The sequence below is a fragment of the Salmo salar genome, chromosome 03, assembly GCF_965601325.2.
Source record: "Salmo salar chromosome 03, fSalSal1, whole genome shotgun sequence".
Lineage (NCBI taxonomy): Eukaryota > Metazoa > Chordata > Actinopteri > Salmoniformes > Salmonidae > Salmo > Salmo salar.
The window spans coordinates 73,049,606-73,069,780 of NC_138293.1; the positions used below are offsets into that span (position 1 = coordinate 73,049,606).

At 43.7% G+C, this 20,175-nt stretch overlaps 1 protein-coding gene across 4 annotated transcripts in view; it reads right to left on the bottom strand.

Moving 5' to 3' along the window:
• LOC123741697 (RNA binding protein fox-1 homolog 3) overlaps positions 1-20,175 on the bottom strand; it is a 385,849-nt gene that overhangs the window by 331,618 nt on the left and 34,056 nt on the right. For all 4 annotated transcript variants that reach the window (XM_082971476.1, XM_082971477.1, XM_082971473.1 and 1 more), the window contains exon 2: positions 10,833-10,962. The gene's annotated coding sequence lies outside the window, so the exon portion shown is untranslated. The remainder of the gene's footprint in view (positions 1-10,832; positions 10,963-20,175) is intronic.

A 20,175-nucleotide genomic window follows, 5' to 3' on the forward strand; every position in this document is an offset into this window, starting at 1 on the left:
CTGCGGTTGTGGGCGGTGCAGTTGCCGTACCAGGCGGTGATACAGCCCGACAGGATGCTCTCAAGTAGAAGTTTGTGAGGGTTTTAGGTGACAAGCCAAATTTCTTCAGCCTCCTGAGGTTGAAGAGACTCTGTTGCTCCTTCTTCACCACGCTGTCTGTGTGGGTGGACCATTTCAGTTTGTCTGTGACATGTACACCGAGGAACTTGAAACTTTCCACCTTCTCCACTGCTGTCCCATCGATGTGGATAGGGGGGTGCTCTCTCTGTTGTTTCCTGAAGTCATCGATCATCTCTTTTGTTTTGTTGACATTAAGTGAGAGGTTGTTTTCCTGACACCACACTCTGAGTGCCCTCACCTCCTCCCTATAGTCTCATCGTTGTTGGTGATCAAGCCTACTACTGTTGTGTCGTTTGCAAACTTGATGATCAAATTGGAGGTGTGCATGAACAGGGAGTACAGGAGGGGGCTGAGCATGCACCCTTGTGGGGCCCCAGTGTTGAGGATCAGCGAAGTGGAGATGTTGTTTTCCTACCTTCACCACCTGGGGGCGGCCCGTCAGGGAGTCCAGGACCCAAACGCACAGGGCGGGGTTGAGACCTGGGGCCTCAAGCTTAACCTGTTGGGGCTAGGGGGCAGTATTTTCACGGCTGGATAAAAAAACGTACCCGATTTAATCTGGTTACTAATCCTACCCAGTAACTAGAATATGCATATACTTATTATATATGGATAGAAAACACCCTAAAGTTTCTAAAACTGTTTGAATGGTGTCTGTGAGTATAACAGAACTCATTTGGCAGGCAAAGCCCTGAGACATTTTCTGACAGGAAGTGGATACCTGATGTGTTGAATTACCTTTAAGCCTATGCCATTGAAACACACAGGGGTTGATTAATGTTTTGGCACTTCCTATTGCTTCCACTAGATGTCACCAGCCTTTACAAAGTGTTTTGAGTCTTTTACTGTGAGATCTGACCGAACAAGAGCCATGGAACGGTGATGGCCGATTAGACTCTGGCGCGCGAGTTCATGTTGGGTACCCTCGTTCCAATACGTTATAAAAGAGAATGCATTCGTCCACCTTGAATATTATTCATGTTCTGGTTAAAAAAGGCCCTAATGATTTATGCTATACAACGTTTGACATGTTTGAACGAACGTAAATATATTTTTTCCCCTCGTTCATGAAGTGAAGTCCGGCGGGCTTAGATCATGTGCTAACAAGACGGAGATTTTTGGACATAAATGATGAGCTTTTTTGAACAAAACTACATTCGTTATGGACCTGTGATACCTGGAAGTGACATCTGATGAAGAGAATCAAAGGTAATGGATTATTTACATAGTATTTTCGATTTTAGATCTCCCCAACATGGCGGCTAGTCTGTATCGCAACGCGTATTTTTCTGGGCGCAGTGCTCAGATTATTGCAAAGTGTGATTTCCCAGTAAGGTTATTTTTAAATCTGGCAAGTTGATTGCGTTCAAGAGATGTAAATCTATAATTCTTTAAATGACAATATAATATTTTACCAATGTTTTCTAATTTTAATTATTTAATTTGTGGTGCTGACTTGACTGCCGGTTATTGGAGGGAAACGATTTCCTCAACATCAATGCCATAGTAAAACGCTGTTTTTGGATATAAATATGAACTTGATAGAACTAAAAATGCATGCATTGTCTAACATAATGTCCTAGGAGTGTCATCTGATGGAGATTGTAAAAGGTTAGTGCATCATTTTAGCTGGTTTTATGGTTTTGGTGACCCTGTCTTTGAATTGACAAAACATTACACACAGCTATTGTCAATGTACTCTCCTAACATAATCTAACTTTATGCTTTCGCCGTAAAACCTTTTTGAAATCGGACAACGTGGTTAGATTAAGGAGATGTTTATCTTTCAAAGGGTGTAAGATAGTTGTATGTTTGAAAAATTTGAATTTTGACATTTATTTGGTTTCAAATTTGCCGCTCTTGAAATGCACCTGCTGTTGATGGAGTGCACCACGGGGGGGACGCTAGCGTCCCACCTAGCCCATAGAGGTTAATGATGAGCTTGGAGGGTACTACGGTGTTGAATGCTGAGCTGTAGTCAATGAACAGCATTCTTACATAGGTATTCCCCTTGTCCAGATGGGATAGGGCAGTGTGCAGTGTGTAGGTGATTGCATCGTCTGGGGACCTATTGGGGCGGAATGCAAATTGCAGTGCGTCTAGGGTGACAGGTAAGGTGTAGGTGATATGATCCTTGACTAGTCTCTCAAAGCACTTCATGATGACAGAAGTGAGTGCCACGGGGCGATAGTCATTCCGTTCAGTTACCTTTACCTTCTTGGGTACAGGAACATTGGTGGCCATCTTGAAGCATGTGGGTGCAGCACACTGGGATAGGGAGAGATTGCATATGTCCGTAAACACACCAGCCAGCTGGTCTGCGCATGCTCTGAGGACGCAGCTAGGGATGCCATCTGGGCTGGCAGCCTTGCGAGGGTTAACACGTTTAAATGTCTTACTCACGTTGGCCATGGAGAAAGGGGGGGGGCGCAGTCCTTGGTAGCGGGCCGCATCGGTGGCACTGTATTATCCTCAAAGCGGGCAAAGAATGTGTTTTGTTTGTCTGGAAGCAAGACGTCAGTGTTTGTGACGTGGCTGGTTTTCTTTTTGTAGTCTGTGATTGCCTGTAGACCCTGCCACATACGTCTTGTGTCTGAGTCGTTGAATTGCGACTCCACTTTGTCCCTATATTGACGTTTCGCTCCATCATTCTTAAATATAATAAGTTTGAAACCACCAAGACTCTTGCTAAAGCTGGCCGCCTGGCCAAACTGACCAATCGAGACAGAGCTCCAGAGTTCCTCTATGGAGATAGGAGAACCTTCCAGAAGGACAACCATCTCTGCAGCACTATATCAATCAGGCCTCAATGGTAGAGTGGCCAGACGGAAGCCACTCCTCAGTAAAAGGCACATGACAGCCCGCTTGGAGTTTACCAAAAAGCACCTAAAGGACTCTCAGACCATGAGAAACAAGATTCTCTGGTCTGATAAAAATCAAGATTGAACTCTTTGGCCTGAATGCCAAGCTTCACTTCTGGAGGAAACCTGGCACCATCCCTACTGTGAATGTGGGGATGTTTTTCAGCGGCAGGGACTGGGAGACTAGTCAGGATCGAGGGAAAGGTGAACGGAGCAAAGTACAGTGAGATCCTTGATGAAAACCTGCTCCAGAGTGCTCAGGACCTCAGACTGGGGCAAAAGTTCACCTTCCAACAGGACAATGACCCTAAGCACACAGCCAAGACAATGCAGAAGTGGCTTCGGGACAAGTCTCTGAATGTCCTTGAGTGGCCCAGCGAGAGCCTAGACTTGAACCCGATCTCTGGAGAGACCTGAAAATTGCTGTGCAGCAACGCTCCCCATCCCACCTGACAGAGCTTGAGAGGATCTGCAGAGAAGAATGGTAGAAACTCCCCAAATACAGGTGTGTCAAGCTTGTAGCATTATACCCAAGAAGACTCGAGGCTGTAATCGCTGCCAAAGGTGCTTCAACAAAGTACTGAGTAAAGGGTCTGAATACTTATGTAAATGTCATATTTCAGTTTTTTGCAAACATTTGCAAACATTTCTAAAACCTGTTTTTGCTTTGTCATTAGGGGGTAGATTGATGAGGAAAAAACTATTTTATCCATTATAGAATAAGGCTGTAACGTAACAAAATATGGAAAAAGTCAAGGGGTCTGAATACTTTCCGAATGGACTGTACATACATGGGGCATTAGTCTCAAGGATCAGGGCTGAGTACCGGGCAGGTAGCTGGCTAGTGATGGCTGTTCAACAGTCTGATGGCCTCGTGATAGAAGCTGTTTCTCAGTGTCTTGGTCCCGGTTCTGATGCACCTGTACCGTCTCTGTCTGCTAGATGGTAGCATAGTAAATAGACCATGGCACAGGTGGCTGAGGTCCTTGCTGATCTTCTTGACCTTCCTTTGACACTGAGTGCTATAAATGTCCTGGACGGCAGGCAGCGTGCCCTCGGTGATGCGGTTGAGGGCGTTACAGTTGCCGTACCAGGCGGTGATGCAGCCTGACAGAATGCTCTCAATGGTGCATCTATAGAAGTTTGTGAGGGTGTTAGGGGCCGTGCAGAATTTATTCAACTGCATGAGGTTGTAGAGGCAGTGTTGCGCCTTCTTCCCCAAGGTGATGGCACCATTTCAGGTCATCAGTGATGTGCATGCCAAGGAACCTTTGAAGCTTTTGACCCGCTCCACTGCGGCCACGTTGATGTTTTGTCTCATGTCTACGCTGTACTGCAGGTGTAAACCACATTGTGCCTACCCATCTCAGAAGCTGCATCTCAGAAGCTGCTTCCTATTGTGTCCCTGTGCAGGTAAATATACTGCTCAAAAAAATAAAGGGAACACTTAAACAACACATCCTAGATCTGAATGAAAGAAATAATCTTATTAAATACTTTTTTCTTTACATAGTTGAATGTGCTGACAACAAAATCACACAAAAATAATCAATGGAAATCCAATTTATCAACCCATGGAGGTCTGGATTTGGAGTCACACTCCAATTAAAGTGGAAAACCACACTACAGGCTGATCCAAGTTTGATGTAATGTCCTTAAAACAAGTCAAAATGAGGCTCAGTAGTGTGTGTGGCCTCCACGTGCCTGTATGACCTCCCTACAACGCCTGGGCATGCTCCTGATGAGGTGGAGGATGGTCTCCTGAGGGATCTCCTCCCAGACCTGGACTAAAGCATCCGCCAACTCCTGGACAGTCTGTGGTGCAACGTGGCATTGGTGGATGGAGCGAGACATGATGTCCCAGATGTGCTCAATTGGATTCAGGTCTGGGGAACGGGCGGGCCAGTCCATAGCATCAATGCCTTCCTCTTGCAGGAACTGCTGACACACTCCAGCCACATGAGGTCTAGCATTGTCTTGCATTAGGAGGAACCCAGGGCCAACCGCACCAGCATATGGTCTCACAAGGGGTCTGAGGATCTCATCTCGGTACCTAATGGCAGTCAGGCTACCTCTGGCGAGCACATGGAGGGCTGTGCGGCCCCCCAAAGACATGCCACCCCACACCATGACTGACCCACCGCCAAACCGGTCATGCTGGAGGATGTTGCAGGCAGCAGAGCGTTTTCCACGGCGTCTCCAGACTCTGTCACGTCTGTCACATGCTCAGTGTGAACCTGCTTTCATCTGTGAAGAGCACAGGGCGCCAGTGGCGAATTTGCCAATCTTGGTGTTCTCTGGCAAATGCCAAACGTCCTGCACGGTGTTGGGCTGTAAGCACAACCCCCACCTGTGGACGTCGGGCCCTCATACCACCCTCATGGAGTCTGTTTCTGACCGTTTGCGCAGACACATGCACATTTGTGGCCTGCTGGAGGTCATTTTGCAGGGCTCTGGCAGTGCTCCTCCTGCTCCTCCTTGCACAAAGGCGGAGGTAGCGGTCCTGCTGCTGGGTTGTTGCCCTCCTACGGCCTCCTCCACATCCCCTGATGTACTGGCCTGTCTCCTGGTAGCGCCTCCATGCTCTGGACACTACGCTGACAGACACAGCAAACCTTCTTGCCACAGCTCGCATTGATGTGCCATCCTGGATGAGCTGCACTACCTGAGCCACTTGTGTGGGTTGTAGACTCTGTCTCATGCTACCACTAGAGTGAAAGCACCGCCAGCATTCAAAAGTGACCAAAACATCAGCCAGGAAGCATAGGAACTGAGAAGTGGTCTGTGGTCCCCACCTGCAGAACCACTCCTTTATTGGGGGTGTCTTGCTAATTGCCTATAATTTCCACATGTTGTCTATTCCATTTACACAACAGCATGTGAAATCTATTGTCAATCAGTGTTGCTTCCTAAGTGGACAGTTTGATTTCACAAAAGTGTGATTGACTTGGAGTTACATTGTGTTGTTTAAGTGTTCCCTTTATTTTTTTGAGCAGTGTATATTGTTTACTTTTTGTGTGCTTTGAAATGCATTGTGTCATGATAAAATTCCATCCAAAGTGTTTTCGATATACCTAATATTATGACACATTTTTGTTGATTCTCTATGTCATTTCAAACTAGAAGATTATACTTTATACTCTGCAATTGAGCACCAATCCAGCTTTTGATTCAAACAAGCAAATTCAAACAAGCGAATGTACCGAGCTTGATTTTTAAATACGTCAATGAGTCTAATTAGTGTCATTCTCTCATCCCCAATAATGTTCCTAAAAGCTGGGCCCAGTCTCCGCCAGCCAGTCATTTATTTAAGATGGCAGGGGGGCTCTTAACAAGATAAGCCCTGAGATCAGTGTTCCTGGAGGAATATTACCTGAACAAGCGAGTTGATGAAAATTACTGTAGTGTACCGCAGCCTGCTTGGAAACAGCTGAAGTGTTGTTCAAACGTCTCAGATAAAACAACCAACAGGAGTACCACTAGAACACCTATAATTCCCACTCCGCACAGGGAAAGGCTGAGAAAGACGGGAGATGATCCTATTTGTACTGAGATTTGATTAAGAAACAGGCTTCAAATCCCGCTATTTAACAAGGTGGTTGGGATTAAAAAGGTCCCTCCAAATCCTGAGAACAGCAAACTGTTTGCCTGGAAAGCTCTTTTCATAGTGCTCCACTGAGGGCTGAAAGCTGAGAGGAGAAACCACCACTCACCTCCTCTCATTAAAATGATCTCAGCTCTCACAGAGTGATTGGTCCAAGGGACTTGATGACTGCCAGACAGATGCAGGCATTAGTTTGCTGTTTCTTTCTAACATAGGAAGGAACGACCTTGGCTTAAACATGTTTTTCAGATGCCATTCTCTGTGGAGGTTCCAACAGATATGAGGCATTTGGCATTGGGGGAGGGCTTTGTGTGTGTGTGTGTGTGTGTGTGTGTGTGTGTGTGTGTGTGTGTGTGTGTGTGTGTGTGTGTGTGTGTGTGTGTGTGTGTGTGTGTGTGTGTGTGTGTGTGTGTGTGTGTGTGTGTGTGTGTGGTGTGTGTGTGTGTGTGTGTGTGTGTGTGTGTGTGTGTGTGTGTAAATGCATGTGTGTGCCCTTGTGTTGATATCTGCTCTGGCTTTGACTGCTGTTGGCAATTTAAGATAGGGTGCTCTCACAATGCTTCAGCAGCCTGAGATGTGCAATATTGACTGGTTTCAATTTCCTCCATTTTGACAGCCCATTTCGGCCGCAACTCTGAATAAAGAGGGCCATAGTCTCAGGCATTGCAGTACACATCACTCTCCGATCAAATGTTCCCCTCTCCCCCAAGCCTTTTGGGAGACTACACAACACTGGCATACATAACACTGGATGAATATAGCCTGGACACAGCCATTACTGCAAACCACAGTCAAGTCCAATAGAAGCACCAAATGATTTACGTATCCTCAAACTGAAGTCATTTTGAATGGTATATGCACCATTAAAAATAAAATGAAGAAATGATCAAGCCAACGGCTGACGCTCATTGAATTACATGTTCAGCTTGACAGCTCTGTGTTGGTGAAGAAATGAAAGTAAAATTAGATTTTGAAAAATGAATATGGGGAATAACAGTATTGCTTTCTCGGAATTGTCAAACTTGACAGTGCTATTACCATCACTACAGATCAGCAGTTGGCATGTTGTATTCGGTGTACAGAATTTAGCCGTTTCATCCCCCGCTGTTTCAATGGATTGATTGAATTACATGTAAATGAAGGAAACGGAGCAATTTCAACAACATTGCCTCTTTTATCATAGTCCTAATCAAACTGACAAACCCTTTTTGGCAATATGGAAGTATAGCACTACCGGAAAGCATCAGAATATGAACACACCTTCAAAACATCACAGAGCTAGTGTTGGCTATGTCCATAAAAATTGCTTTTGGCAAAGAACTGAGACAATTTTCTGATAGCGTTATAGTAACACATTGTTGAAGTCTAATCCGTTGACATAGAGTATACTAGTGTGTATGTGCCAGGGAGCTCTGACCTGTTATATGAGGGTCATATTCTATACAGACCATTCTTCTTAGCTCTTCCACATCGTGCTCTAAGTCAGGTCTGAGGCGGAGACTCCATGAATGACCCTTAATGTGACAGAGAAATGGGGATCACTTTCTCTCCGTGGCTCTGCCAGCGTTCTGATGATATCGACTAGATGGTGTGAGTGGGCGGGGGAGACTCCAAAAAGCGGATTAAAGCGAGGAGATAAGGCTATCCACTGTAATTAAGCCCTATCTCTGGACAGCCACTGAAGAAAATAAATCATCCTTCACAGCCTTGCCACTGTTGAAATACACTAACAATTATTCAATAATTAATTCTTATGCATGCATGAGCCAAACACTAATAGGACATATTTTAACTATAACATTATAGCGTACTGTTCAATTAAAGGAATTGGGAATGCATTTATGATCAATGTAATACATCACCTTTTTCATATTTTTTAATCACTCTATTGTAATTGTATTAGCTCTGTTGTCAGGCCTTTTATGATGCAGTCTGTTAATTTCCCTTTCCAGACATTTCTAATTGAGAAGTGAGATATATAGGCTTGTGGCACTAGACATACTACAGGAGACATTAGCCAGGGCCCTCGGGGTGCCACTGCTGCTATCCATCCTGCATTGTTAACAGGAAGTTAATAACATGAAGTTGAAGTATAATGAGAAGTCACCTTACAGGGTGCTGGAGTTACTCCTTCAGAGGACACTGTGAAATATGGCTGGACAAGGGCCCTCCACAATCAACCATCTCTGATCTCCAGTTCACACAGAAAAATTACCATAGAGTGAAATTTCACTGTGAATGGTGGTGCATGAGAAATGATAGGATTCAAATGAAATACATTGATCAAATGAGGTGAAAATACTTGAATCCTCTGATTTAAAAGGACTTCTAGTTGACATAGAAACATATTACACTCCCAAGCAAATGTGCCCTGTCTGTCTCAAATTGGTCACATCTGGACTGAGAAGAGAGTATTTATCAAGCGAGAAATTGCAATTAAATAATTTAACCCTAGACTTTGAAATAATATTGTACTGTAATGACAGTTTTTACCTTTGTTGAATCAACAATTCCTTAGGTCCATGTGTTGCGTTGTTTCCCTACTGTTAAGAGTGTTTTCACCATTTAGTTTCTAGCTACTATAGACTTTTTACTGTAGCTCTGAGACCCTTTTATGTCATCTAGTGTTGCACCAAAGATGTTTCCCAAATTGTTTTATAACACAGAACACATTCATCAAAGTATTCTATTTTCTTAAATCCTCATTTTCTCTTCTAAATTCCAACACAATCATGCAATGTCTCTGGACATGGTAAGTGTTCAAAGGCTTTCCTATGCAGAGGGTTGGACAGCGGAGTCAATCACCACCTTCCGGAGACACCTGAAACCCCACCTCTTCAAGGAATACCTGGGATAGGATAAAGTAATCCTTCTAACCCCCCCCCCTTAAAAGATTTAGATGCACTATTGTAAAGTGGTTGTTCCACTGGATATTATAGGTGAATGCACCAATTTGTAAGTCGCTCTGGATAAGAGCGTCTGCTAAATGACTAAAATGTAAAATGTAAAATGTTATTAGACATGGGTAAACAGAAGCCATCTTTGAAATGCTCTGACATTTCCTCATCAACTGAAATGCAAACAGTGTGGAGCCTTCATCATATTCCAGTAGAAAAGGTCTGATCGCACTGAATGTTGTGGTCAACACCGTGCAAGGGGACGTGAGACCACATATGTGATTACATTACACCAGCTAGCCATTCCACGTTCAACCCCTGCTGTTCACCACTGGCAGTCATAGCAACCACAAAGGAATTATAAACTGCTTGGAATAACTTGTCCTTCATGAATGATACTGTTCAGCTTCCAACTATCTGGGTAATACATACACCACAGCTTTATATCAGGTGTTGCTGTTTGTCATGGCCTTATCGGAAGTTTCCTCCCTCTTGTCCTTTATCATACACTGTAACACCTTGACAGGAAGAGATAGCAGAAAGTATGAGGTGTCCTTTTCTACAGGTGAAACTCTCTTAAAGGCCTAATGTGGAGGGAGTCGTAAAATCTCAACTATTATTACCATCCATTAATGGTCCACACTTCATTCAGCACCAATTAGGCTTTTTCTCCCCATCCTCTGTATCCTGAGGCAACCAGTCTAGGATTTGGAGATGGGGAGAGACAACCATTCCACTAGGAGCACTGAATCACCAGGTTTAAGTACTCAGACTGCTTGAGTCTCCTCTCGAGAATGATATCCAGAAGGAAACAAAGAAGTCATAATTGTTTGAGTGACAGACTTTATGTCTCTACACTGCAAGGTCAGATATTTACCGCCCCAAAAAACGGAATGTGATAAGTGATCTCTGGGATGGGAGGATTTCTTATAGAATAACTTACAGTAGTAGTGTGTGTCACAGTCAAGTGTAAAATGTAAGCTATATACTGTATGTTTTTTTGGTTCATTTATAATTCATTATTAATAGGAGAGAGATGGCTTGGAAAAAGGTAAGCATCAGCTTCAGTAGAATAAGTTAAAATAGCAGAGGACAGAGGAGTAACCAAACTAGAATTGTGTGATCACTTGCATGCCAACTTCAACCTTGTCCCTCCCAAAAAGCCATAAGGAAGAAATGTTCTCGGAGGTTCATTTGTAACTATATTATCACGAGAACTAGGGTAATTGCCAACAAATGACAAAAAAAGGACTATTGAAAACCAATTTGGCTTATAACTGACCGTGCTATGTCCTCTCAGCAGGTGGTTATTCATAATACAGCAGGTAATTCATATGAATTATTTCCTACCTGTCATTCACCTTGTTCCAGCGGCTCACTGTTGAAGTAATTGTAGTTCCTGTAGATTTCACGCTGGCACCTACGGCTGCTTTCTTGGCTGACCTTCCTGGACTCTCTCTTCAACCAATTATCTGTGGGCCTTGCAGAGAAAGACACAAGTGTAAATATTCCAAGGAGAATCCTGTGGCCTCATTGATCCACAGCCAATACTTCCTGAAACTGATCCTGGTCAATACATAACTACAGAAATAGCTAAGGATAGTAGCGTAAAAATAGAGCATACAGATTTGCATGTTATGTCCGTGCACTGTGCTACTGCCATCGTTGGTTGTGTCAGTCATTAAAATGTAAAAAACTCACTTATGAAAAACATTGGAAATTTGGCAATATGCACTGAGTATGTTAAGCATTTTCAGCAGTTAAACAAATCAGTGAGGTAACTTACTAAGGTGGGTATGGGTATGATATTAAAGTTAGATATGTGATTAGAGTACAGTGAGATTCCACATGTCCAAACAAATAACCCTTTAACAGAAGATTATTTGTAAGTCAAGCCATCTGACAGATTGAATGGAAGGTATGTGACCAACAAAATGTCCTCAATAGAAACAGTTCAGTGAGCCTGCTTTCTGAAAACCTCTGGAAATGGCTATGAATACATCACATTGGGCTTTCTACATTTTCCACCTCTGAATTCAGTATCACAGCTAGCAAACAAGCGGGGGCTACATTTGCCTTAAAATGTTTAATCTCCAAATGAAAACAGGCCACCTCCATGCAAAGAGCTTTGATGGTAAGTATGAGAGCAGGGTCATTTGGTGCCAACAAAGTATTGGTAAAATGAGTTTCCATGGAGACTGATATGCTCTCATATGCGAAGAGTGGCATTTTGGAATGAATGAAGCAAACTGCGGGGCACAAGATAATGGGCTCAGACAAAGAGAGACAGTGTCAACACCAGTGTGTTCACCCAGTCTGAGGTTTCGCCACACAAAGAAAGGGCTTCACCTGTAATGCACATGTCCTGCTGCCACTAAGTGTTTAGGCCTTCCATTGTTAGGCCAAATCCCTTAGAAATGGGTCCTCTTAAACAAAATAGATAAAAAAAATATATTTTAAAAATGAATACCTCAATGAGTACAATTTCATAGATACATGTGTGTGGAATTATATCCTAACAGCTTTCACAGTTATAGTGTATGGGTGAAGTAATACAGTTGCTTATGAAACAAATACCCATAAAGCACTGCTCAAAGGTGACCCTTTTGATGGGGCTTCCTGTAATGCTCTGTGAGGAAGCAGGAACTAGAGCAACTAAAATGTATGCCTTTGAATCCCATGACCTCTGTGCCAAGATCATGTTGAAACAACTGCACTGTGATGATTGTCAGAGAAATTGACATGCACACACACAGCAATAAACGTGTGACAATGCAGACACAAGACACAACCTCCGATGCCTATCTTTTCAGCGAGCGCCACTGTCATTGGTTGCAAGGTGAGCCACCTGTACACGCCTTAGAAACATATTGATGTGATTGAGTTGGGATTTTTGCTTATCTCCGTAATATCAGTCACCTTGTTTTTCTATCAAAAGTCAACAACGGCACTATCTAACCCTGATATGGAGCCAATTAAATCCTTGTTTCAATCTACCATGCCAGGGTGCTGTGAAGTGCATTCTAATGTCTCCTCAATTCAACACTTAACCCCTCAGAGTCTGGACTCCTGCATTTGGTGCATTTAGAGACTGGGATAACTCAGGGATGGCTCAGCATGCAGACAGTTTGTGTGTCCACAGCCTGGTGTATATGTGGAGTAGGAGCCTACGGTTTATCAGAGAGGTGAGGGAGAAGGTGACGCTATTGACACACAGAGGCACAGCTAAGCCACTTCAGATCCCAATCGATCACAGGTCCACTCCACTACATGTGGGATTCTCCCATTAAACCCAGATTTTTCCTGTCTGCCTCCCAGACCCCGGGACAAAGAGAGCTGGACTGTACCCATCCAACTCTAATATAGTCACAATTTGCACTGGCCAGACAAGTCAAATGTCCTCTAATTTGCTATTTGCCCATGTCAATGAGTCTGGTTCCTCTCAACGTTTCGTTGAGTTCTCGTGAAGGACTTTCTTTACCTTGTTAATACTGTCCGCTTAGGATAGTTTCATAAAGGTCCGGAGTGGGACTATTTTAAATGCTCTGTGACAGTGACGTTGTAAAAAAGCTCCTTAAAATCAAACTGTAATTGGATTAGCTAGGAATGAGTCCCAGACTTCATCTAACGGAGCTGCGGGAGCATCCTTATTAACCTGGCCCAACACTGACTTGACTGATGGCTGGCCCGCTTTGTTTGTTTTGCCTGATCTCTGTCAGTCACGCCCCACATAATTATTGTGTGCCTTCGCAGGTTACATAGTGAATATTAGCTGCACTGTAAGCACACTTTAATTACATGGGCAAGTGGGTTGAGTTAATAAGGCTGCTTCAAAAAAACACAGTGCATCTCCCTCCTCCAGTTACCATGGCGTTGTGTTCAGGGATGGATAGGGTGTTTGTGCAGCTATGTTCTGTGATGTAAATAAAATGGTGGCAAAATGATAAGCAGACTGATTGACATCCTGTCTGGAGAGACTTAACAGTTGGAAATGACATTAATGCGTATCTCTGTATTATTAAATCTATATGTTCTGTACCTACAGTATGTTATCGAAAATGGTGTGTTGTGCCTAGTTGAATTTGTGTCGATGCCTATCTCCTACAACCCATTGCTGATTCCTCTCATGCCTGTGTAGCGATGCAGAAGCCATCGACTCTGATGTTCACAGGTCAAGTCAGATTCATCTCAGGGCTATCTGATATCAATGCATCCCAGCGCTGTGCTGTGCTGTGTGAGAGAAATGACACATTTAGATTACATGGGTGCCTTTAAAAGCCTTCAGCTGTACCGCGCCAGGCTTTCAATAGGTGGGAACACAGCGTTCATGTTATCTCCCTGGCTGCCAGTGCTCTCTTTTGCAGGCTTCTTTTAAAGGCAAGCCCACAAGGTCTTATTATTGGCAGGTTCAAGGGCAATATAAATCAGCTATGACACGTCCCATCGTTGTTATGTAGGGCGCAGAGGTCTCGGTCTGCGCCAGCCAGGGTCTCAGGTTGACCCTTTGTGTCTGAGGCGAGATCACATTAACAGCCTGACTCATTACATTAACAGTGCTGCTACCAGCGCAACATGAATAATGCCTACCCTTTCTGAAGGGGTTACAAACCAGTCAGAGCACAGCACACGGGAAGAACGCATCATACTATTAGTATCCATGAATCCATAAATGACACACGCTGTCTAGAAATGGGTACGGATGTTGAAACCTATGCAAAGGCACTTTCTTCAACACATTAACGGTAGATGAGAGACAATATCTGTGAGTGAAACCTGCTGTTTACATTGTGTTCTCTGATTCAAAACGTAGAGGCTCGGTGGGAAATGTCTTTAGTATCAATCAAGCCAATCGTTTTGCTCGGCTGCTGATGCTTTGTTAATGGTTTTTATGCAGTGCATGCCGTGCTACACTTGGGACCATTCCATTGGGTCAGCAGAATTTGGGGGATTCTTTTATTGCACAGCAGCTCAATCTTTTTTAACCTTTCCCACCCACCCTCCCTTCCTTTCTCACCCCAGCACCGGGGGATCTGTCACAAATCAAGGCTGGCGAGGTCAATAAAAGCAAACCATGCCAGACGCACTGACTGACACATCAAAAGTTCCCCTGGCTGCGATACACGCTCTGCCTTCCTTCCCTTCCGACCAATTTAGCTCGGTCCGAGGGGAGCCCCATAATCCATGCTTCTCAAAGTGTGCTTAATCAACCTCTGATTAAGAGAGAGCACGTTGAGAGGTGCCGAGCAAAGCAACCCCCCACCCCCGCCCCCTCTTGATTTGTTTGTTTTCTCCTCTTTGTCCTTTGTCCCCATCAAACAACGTATTCTCTTTTGTTCTGTGTTGGGCCCCTCATTCCGTTCACGTCCACAAATGGGAATTACAAATCTGACGTTTCAGTCTTTTTCTAATTTCTTTTTTTCTCCTTCTTTTTCTCTCCTCCCTTTTTCCTGTTTTTGTTATGAGTGTCCTCCGGGTGTTGGAGAATGAATTAAACATCAGGGTGTTGGTGGGAAGGGCACAGCGTTTCCTGAATGGATTGAATGCAGAGAGGGGTGTCTTGGTGGTGGAGAGCAGCAGTGGAGGTGACAGCAAATGGCCTCGCTAGGGGGACCAGGTGCACATGGGGCTGAGTTTGACCTCTATCATACGCCCTTCACCACATGTACTCATTTTTTCTCTCAGTTTCTCTCACTCACTTTTATCCTTCTGATCGCTTTCTTCACACTTTGGTCTTCTAGGGCTTCGCCAGCAGTCAGTGTATCTTTGTACAAGATTAAGCTGTGTAGATTTCAAAGAGATGAAGTTTAATCACTTGGTATGTTCAAGAGGGAATGCTTTCATTTTGTATGTTTGTTTAATAAGATAGGTTAAACAGTATTTCCAATTTCCAAGTTGGCACAAAGAAAGCTACTTCAACTCAGAAGTGGTCGAAAACACAAGCATTGTATGACCTTTCTTGCTCATCTAACTCGACAAGATTGGACTCAAGAAGAAAAAAGTGAATATTTAGGCAGTAGAAAAGTCCCAATAAGTACATTATTAAGTGAAAGCCACAGAGAGAGATAAAAGAACAGATAGATGGGTCTTTTCAACCCACACTCCTCTATCTCCTCAGCCAACCTCCTCTGTCAACCAACTCTGCTATTTCAGACACACTCTGATCAACAAAGTACTGCGCTTGTCCATAGCAACACCCACATAAAACACACAGTCAAGGTTGTATAATCTCTTTACCCTCATCCTAGAATATAAACCTCTTCTGCTGTACCCACAGCACACGCAGGTCACTAAGTGGTGAAAAACAGCAACTCTTATAATGGCTTATGGTATTCAAAACGCATGAATTTATGACCCTGTAAATGATATCCAAAGGCTATGGTACTGTCAGCATGCAGGTATTGTCATGGAATTTGTACAGTGGGTGGTACAACAGCCTACAGGTTCCATCTGTGGTCACTGTGCAGATAGAAATGGGTGTAAGAGGCCTCAATCTTGAAATGATCTCTTCCTGCCACAGACAGCTTTTCAACTTTGATGTAAAGAAAAAACTTCCCCCAAAGCTATATCTCCTCAATCTCTCTCCCCTTCTCCTCCCCTCTCCTTGTATCAATTAGATTTTTGCATGTCAAGTCAGAAAGAGGTTGTCAGGGGAGATAGCGCTCTTGTCTCACGTGATTGAGGTGGCAGCCATTTATAACAGAGCAGCCCAAAACGACAGATCCCCACTTATCTCAGCTACAGCTCGACTGCCGATGCCCTTTTCACTGAGGCAATGAGGATGAAGGTCTCACTGGGTCACTTTGTCAAAAGCAGCAGGACTATTACAAATCTCCCCAATCCATCCTTGTGTGGGGCATGGAGCTTTTCCACTGGGAGCAGAGTGGGCTGTTTCAGCTCTGCCTCTCTCCTCAACCTATCTCTCTGTCTGTCTCTCATGCCAGGGTGTCTCACAGGGGGGTTGTTATCAGAAAGGGCCCATTTGTTATCCTGGTTTCACTCCATCACCAAACCAGTTATTTGCTTATTTTATCTATCAAGGAAACCTTGTTAATGCGAGCTATAAAATGTGTGTACCATTGTAGCGATCAAGTTCAGCCTTAGGACTGATTCTAGTCACATGAAATAGTCAACATCCGGAGGCAATTACACTAGCAGTAGGAAGATTGACACTGGTACTTTGATGTGAACAAACTTGAACATGGAGTTATACTCCCTATGAAAACGCTGGTCTGATCCCTATGTTAATACAGATGTAAGATCTTAATTTGATCACACTGTTGCAGGAGATCTTTCCTGGAATAAAGGAAATGTAGTGTATTTGAGGTTAAAAAAGGCTTCTGAAGTTTGTGATTTCCACTTTGAAATTCCAGACTTCATTTTCCCGTACCAAAAATGTACGAAACCCTACAAAAATCTCTAATAATTATAATCAACATAATAATTAAAATGTCCAGTTGCTGCAGGATTATTTTCTTGCTGTAGCAAACTGGCTCAAATTAAGATCCTAGATCTGTATTGTGTGGACTAATTGCGCGTCATACAGAGCCCTTGATGGAGTGAACGTTTCTTCTATAGATGGATCCTCCTATTAGCCAAAGCTTGCCTACGTGTCTACGTGCTTTGACACCTGCACCTCTGACTGACTGTCTGCCTGCCTCGGTCCAGGGACACTGACTGACTGACTGACTGCCTCGGTCCAGGAACACTGACTGACTTCTACCCTCAAGCCATAAGACTCCTGTATATAGTCTCGCTACTGTTATTTTACTGCTGCTCTTTAATTACTTTTATTTCTTATTCTTATCCGTATTTTTTTTAACTGCATTGTTGGTTAGATCCTGTAAGTAAGCGTTTCACTGTAAGGTCTACAACACCTGCTGTATTCTGCGCATGTGGCTAATAAAATTTGATTTGATTTGACTGCTTCGGTCCAGGAACAGTGACTGGCTGACTGCCTCGGTCCAGGAACACTGACTGACTGACTGCCTCGGTCCAGGAACACTGACTGACTGACTGCCTCGGTCCAGGAACACTGACTGACTGACTGCCTCGGTCCAGGAACACTGACTGACTGACTGCCTCGGTCCAGGAACACTGACTGACTGACTGCCTCGGTCCAGGAACACTGACTGACTGACTGCCTCGGTCCAGGAACACTGACTGACTAACTGCCTCGGTCCAGGAACACTGACTGACTGACTGCCTCGGTCCAGGAACACTGACTGACTAACTGCCTCGGTCCAGGAACACTGACTGACTGACTGCCTCGGTCCAGGAACACTGACTGACTGACTGCCTCGGTCCAGGAACACTGACTGACTAACTGAAAGGGGATAATGTATCCCACCTCGACAGCCAATATTTCATAAACCTGAGAGCAAATCCCATGATTTATAACTTCCACTTATTACCCAAGACACTTGAAATGATTGATTTATCCTCCCCAGTTGAAGCTATGTATATATATCAGCATTGAAAAAACGGAAGGGAAAAAAAGACAATTACCTGACTAGGTGCCATCGGGGGATCTTTCCTTTAATGAGCCAGTCAACCTTCATGTGACAGTCGCATGCCCTCTGTGTCTCCATCATGCACTGTGACTCCGCCGTCATTATCAGTCGGACGGACGGACGGACGGACGGATGCCCTATCTATGCAAATTCACTCCTCTCCATTTAGTTATACAGGTTCCAAAGAATAACAATATCAACGAGTAGCTAAATAATATGGCATTTCAGATTCAATAAGTAGTCAGGTCAATACAATACATTGTGAGTATTGGAATCATTAAAACTCGTTTTTCAACCACTCCACAAATGTCTTGTTAACAAACTATAACTTTGGCAAGTCGGTTAGGACATCTACTTTGTGCATGACACAAGTAATTTTTCCAACAATTGTTTACAGACAGACTATTTCACTTATAATTCACTGTACCACAATTCCAGTGGGTCAGAAATGTTTGACTGTGCCTTTAAACAGCTTGGAAAATTCCAGAAAATGGTGTCATGGCTTTAAAAGCTTCTGATAGGCTAATTGACATAATTTGAGTCAACTGGAGGTGTACCTGTGGATGTATTTCAAGGCCTACCTTCAAACTCAGTTTCTCTTTGCTTGACATCATGGGAAAATCAAAATAAATCAGCCAAGACACAAAATTGTAGACCTCCACAAGTCTGGTTCATCCTTGGGAGCAATTTTCAAACGCCTGAAGGTACCACGTTCATCTGCACAAACAATAGTACGCAAGTATAAACACCATGGGACCACGCAGCCATCATATCGCTCAGGAAGGAGATGCATTCTGTCTCCTAGAGATGAACGTACTTTGGTGCGAAAAGTGCAAATCAATCCCAGAACAACAGCAAAGAACCTTGTGAAAATGCTGGAGGAAACAGGTACATAAGTATCTATATCCACAGTAAAATGAGTCCTATATCGACATAACCTGAAAGGCTGACCTCAAGCCTATAAAGCCCTGACCTCAATCCTATAGAAAATTTGTGGGCAGAACTAAAAACATGTGTGCGAGCAAGGAGGCCTACAAACCTGACTCAGTTACACCAGCTCTGTCAGGAGGAATGGGCCAAAATTCACCCAACTTATTGTGGGAAGCTTGTGGAAGGCTACCCGAAACATTTGACCCAAGTTAAACAATTTAAAGGCAATGCTACCAAATACTAATTGAGTGTATGTAAACTTCTGACCCACTCGGAATGTGATGAAAGAAATAAAAGCTGAAATAAATCATTCTCTCTACTATTATTCTGACATTTCACATTCTTAAAATAAAGTGGTGATCCTAACTGATCTAAGACAGGGAATTTTTACTTGGATTAAATGTCAAGAATTATGAAAAACTGAGTTTAAATGTATTGGCTAAGGTGTATGTAAATTTCCGACTTCAACTGTATCTGTCTGCTTTGCCCTTGTCACGATTCCCACCGACGGTGGCGCCCCCTCCTGCTCGGGTGGCGCTCGGCGGTCGTCGTCACCGGCCTATTAGCTGCCACTGATTCCCTTTTTTGGTTTTCCCTTCCTTTTGGTTTTGTGCACCTGTGTTTAGTTTGGTTAATTAGCGGGGCTATTTATGTTAGCTGGTCCGCTTCCGTGTTGTGCGGCATTATTTCTAAAGTGACGGTTCATGTTCGTGTCGGCGCTATTTTACGCCGTGTGTATTTTCTCCCCTGTGTGTGTGGGAGTATTTTGTTTAATGAGTGAGTGTACATTAAATACGCCACTACACTGTGCTCGCTGCTTCCTGTGCTTCATTCCTTCACCACGACTGCCAATCCGTTACAGCCCCAAAGTTGTGTATTTTAGATGAAATATAATACAAGTACTCCACTGAGAACAAACTAAAGCCATTACATTGAGAAAAACCCATGTGAAATTGTCACTATTGTCTATGATTGTCTCGATAAAAAGACACATTTAATGTTCCTTTTCCAAAACAACTATGTTAACAGGCTCTTAGAGCAGGAGAAGAAACAGATACCCAGACATGTCTACCACCACCACTGTCATCAGTTGAAATGTCATGGCCCTGCCATAATTAAACCTTGCCCACATTCTCCACCGAGAGTAAATAGGATTTTTAAATCATCCTGCGAAACATGTATTTGGCTTCTTGACATCTGATCCAGCATCTCTTGACACCCACTAACCATCCCCGGTACAGCCCAATCATTTG